Source organism: Odocoileus virginianus, chromosome 14 (genome assembly GCF_023699985.2).
Source record: "Odocoileus virginianus isolate 20LAN1187 ecotype Illinois chromosome 14, Ovbor_1.2, whole genome shotgun sequence".
Lineage (NCBI taxonomy): Eukaryota > Metazoa > Chordata > Mammalia > Artiodactyla > Cervidae > Odocoileus > Odocoileus virginianus.
In genome coordinates, this window is record NC_069687.1 from 31,347,408 (window position 1) to 31,352,252 (window position 4,845).

Genomic DNA, 4,845 nt, shown 5'->3' on the forward strand with positions numbered 1-4,845 from the left:
TCCTTTCTGTTGGTCACCTCTTGCTCTCTGGCCCCTCCTCCCTCTGTGAGTGAACCACTAGTCTGTCCTCACCCTCCCTAACCTTGGCCAGCAGAAGGAGTGGGTAGTGAGCTAATCCAGGGCTGTCCACATCATCTCCACCCTCCCTGCCCGGAAAACACTCTGAACCCAGTAATGGTCGGGACGTTTAGAGAGCACATGGATGACAGCTCCACCTCCAAGTAACTTGAATCCACCTGTTTTATGGACCCTTCCCCCAAACTTTTGGTAGCCAACCTAACGGTTCTAATTACTTCATACTACCCATATCCAGGGCTTTGCTGATAGCTCAGTTGGTGGAAAAAAAAAAAAAATCTGCCTGCAATGCAGGAGACCCCAGTTTGATTCCTGGGTTGGGAAGATCCGCTGGAGAAGGGATAGGCTACCCACTCCAGTGTTTTTGGGCTTCCCATGCGAATCAGCTAGTATAGAATCCAGTTGCAATGCAGGAGACCTGGGTTTGATCCCTGGGTTGGAACGATCCCCTGGAGAAGGGAAAAGCTACCCACTCCAGTATTCTGGCCTGGAGAATGCCATGGAGGGTATAGTTTATGGGGTTGCAAAGAATCAAGCTCATTTCCCCAGGTACCTGCTTAATATCTCTGCTAATGTAGCAAACTCAAGACTTGCTAAGTGCTAAGTCCCTTCAGTTGTGTCCAACTCTTTATGACCCCGTGACCATAGCCCACCAGGCTTCTCTGTCCATGGGATTCTCTCCAGGCAAGAATACTGGAGCGGTTTGCTATTTCCTCCTCCACAGGATCTTCTCGACTCAAGGATTGAACCCGGTTCTCTTAGGTCTCCTGCACTGGCAGGAGGATTCTTTACCACTAGCACTGCCTGGGAAACTGAAGATATCCCTAGGCAAATCCCCAAGGGAACTTGACCTACCATTCCAGGACTATTGCTCTGATGGCCTCTTAAAAAGGTCATTGTTCCTGAACAGGTATCAGGGTCCGAACTCTGAAGTCCACATCTTTACTTGGAGGACTGAACCTCTAAAGCTGAGACTCTAATTCTGAATAAGCTTTATAAAATAGGACTAGGGGTCTTTCCACAGTTTCCTGATGTATAAGCTGAGGTCATCTTGTAATTTTGCTCCCTTATAACGTTAACCCTGGGAAGGACAGGGCCTGTAAACCCCAGAAGATATGGTTGATATTTTCTACCCTCAAAACAAGACTGGCTTCAATGATGGTTTTTAGTGCAACTCTGAAACAGACAGAAAAGACCTCTAAATAAGGCCAAAACCAGAGAACTCCTAGAAGAAAACTAGGTGCTCCTTGACAGAGTTCTGGGTGATGATTTGTTTTTGGATTTGACACCCAAAGCAAAGGCAACAAAAGCAAAATTAAATCTATCTAAACTTATTGTCTTTTGCATAGCAAGTGAAAGTGAAATTCGCTCAGTCGTGTCTGACTCTTTGTGACCCCATGGACTATATGGTCCATGGACTTCTCTAGGCCAGAATACTGGAGTGGGTAGCCTTTCCCTTCTCCAGGGGATCTTCCCAACCCAGGGATCAAACCCAGGTCTCCCACATTGCAGGCAGATTCTTTACCAACTGAGCTATCAGGGAAGCCCTGCCTAGCAAAGGTAATATCAACAAAATGAATTATTGTAACTCACCACAATAATAGAGTAAAAATGAAGTACCATATGATCTTTTCAATAGATGCAGAAAAAAATTTTGACAAAAATCATTACCCTTTTATTATAGAAACTCTCAGCATAACTAGGAATAGTAAACAATTAAAAAAAAATTATTTACTTAGCTGCTCCACATCTTAGTTGCAGCTCGCAGGATCTTTGATCTTCCTTGCAGCCCGTCAGATCTAGTTCTCTGACCAGGGGTTGAATCCCGGGCCCCCTGCATTCGGAGCTTGGAGTCCTAACCACTGGACCACCAAGGAAGTCCTGAAAGTAATTTCTTCAATGTGATAAAAGGCATGTATTTTTAAAAATCTCGGTCTATAATCATACTTGATGATGAAACATTGAACTCTTTCCATCTAAGATAAGAACAAGGTAGAAATGCCTGCTCTTATTATTTGTATTCAACAACATGGTAGAAACACTAGCCAGTTCATTCATTCATAAATACATACATACATAAATAAAATAATCAGGAAGGAAGAAGAAAACTGATATCCATCAGAGACACCATTGTGTACATAGAAAATACTACTGAAGTGATAAAAATTCCTAATAAAATAAGTAAATTTATCAAAATTGCAGGACTCAAGGTCAATATATAAAAATCAGTTGTATTTCTGTCTAATAGCAGAAACTATTGAAATTAAAATCTAAAAAAATCCAAAAACTTTACATGCCTAAAATTAAATCTACCAACAAATTGTCCATGACCTCTATACTCTACAAAGCATTACTGAAATTAAAAGATATACAAAGTCACTGGCTCTGAAAGCTCAAAATTGTTAAGATCTCTATTCTCCCAAAAATTGATCTATAAATTCAACACTCACACACTCCCAGCAAGCTGTTTTGAAGCAAAAGAACTAATATTTATATTTTTTTAAAAACCATATTCCCCTAAATCATATAGGTACAGACTTTAATTCAAGATGGTCATGGCCTAAATGTAAAAATCTAAAATCATAAAACTTAAGAAAAAAGAAAGCATAGGAGAATACCCTTATGACTTGGAGACAGCAAAAATTTCTTAAACAATTAAATTGATAAACCAGGGTTCATCAAACATAAATACCTCTGTTCATCAAAAGACAAGTAAGAAAGCAAACAGGCTATCCATGGAAGATCTTTATTCCAGAACATATAAAGAACTTGTACAAAGCAATTAATAGATTAATAGTTTACTAATAAAAAGACAGACTTTAATTTTTTTGGCTCCAAAATACTGCAGATGGTGACTACAGCCATGAAATTTAAAGACTCTTGCTCCTTGGAAGAAAAGTTATGACCAACATAGACAGCATATTAAAAAGCAAAGACATTACTTTGCCAACAAAGGTCCATCTAGTCAAAGTTTTGGTTTTTCCAATAGTCATGTATGGTTGTGAGAGTTGGACTATAAAGAAAGCTGAGCACCAAAGAATTGATGCTTTTGAACTGTGGTGTTGGAGATTCTTGAGAGTCCCCTGGACAGCAAGGAAATTGAACCAGTCCATTCTAAAAGAAATCAGTCCTGAATATTCATTGGAAGGACTGATGTTGAAGCGGAAACTCCGATAGTTTGGCCACCTGATGCGAAGAACTGACTCATTTGAAAAGACCCTGATGCTGGGAAAGATTGAAGGCAGGAGGAGAAGGGGACAACAGAGGATGAGATGGTTGGATGGCATCACCGACTCAATGGACATGAGTTTGAGTAAACTCCGGGAGTTGGTGATGGACAGGGAGGCCTGGCGTGCTGCAGTCCATGGGTTCGCAGAGTCAGACACGACAGAGCGACTGAACTGAACTGAACTGAATAAAAAGATAAACAGCCTAATTAAAAATTGGGCTATTTTTTGTTTCTTTGTTTGTTTCTGTTTTATAAGGTAAGGGGGAAAGAAAGAGGTGGACCGACATGACCTTCTCTTTGGTGGAGGTTTCTGAATCTGAATGTGTGGATCACTCCAAAAAAAAAAAAAAAAAGAAGAGCAAAGATGAACAGACAGTTCAAAAAGGAAGATATAAAAACAGCTGTTAACACACAGAAAAATGTTTAACATCATTGGACATAAAGGCAATGAAAGTTGAAACTAGAGGTACCATTTCACCCTCACCAGAATGTTTAAAATGAAAAAGACTGACAACAGTAATGTTGACAAGGATGTACATACGGCCAAAGGTTGGAGAACTATTTAGCAATTTCTTTAAATGATAAGCCCACATTTATTCATTTCCCTGTTTTTGTCTTTGCTACAATTCTTTCTGGTGTTTAGAGTGTTCTAGCTTTCTTCCTTCTGCCATTCTTCCCCTAATCTAAACAGTACCCATCATTTAATGCTCTTCCTGCTCTGGATGATCTTACCAGCTATGGCTGGTGTCTCTAATCTCTCTCTACTGGCTGAATGCGGAAGCTCATTCATGATGCTGGGTATTACCTTCAGTTCTATGCTAACTTTGTTCTCAGATATACCTGTGTGTAGGACTTGTTTCCTTGATGACAGAGTCTCATAAACTCAAGTATTTTTTTAATTATTATTGGACAAACCACTCTAAAAGCCGTGTGCCAGTGACACCTGCTGGTCCCGTTTTCAACTGTTGGGCCAACAGATGTCTTCACATTCCACTGGCAGCAAATTCTTCAAAAAGAAAGCCACAGTTCACCTGCGACTCTTGTTTAAGAGCCAGTGAATGAGGACTTTATATTTCTCTTCATCCCAAGGGCCTCTTCTGTGATAGTTTCTGAAAACCCTGGTAAGGGGTAATATACTGTGTCAGCTTTTACTTTCCTTTACTGGGGCATCATTTTCTTTTCATAATGTTTAAACATTTGCTAATTTATATAGCATTTGGGAAATGCCCCCACCTAAGGGATTCTACACTTAAAAATCTCAGGACAAACAAATTGGCCCAGGCGTCAGGCAGTTAGCTGACACTCTGAATGAGCAGCAGTCACACTGACCTCCTTTTGCTAAAGAGGCCTGACACTTAGAGAAAACCTTGAGGAGAGAGCCGTGCCCTGTGTGAAGCTGGGGAAAACAGAGATGTGGCTGTGAAAGGGAGAGTCTCTACCTTGTGGACTGTAATTCCTGGGAGCTGTACAAATACATCTTTGCCTGGACTTCCCTCCCCATAAGTAATCTATATAAGACATTCTGAAAAAGGACCTAGACA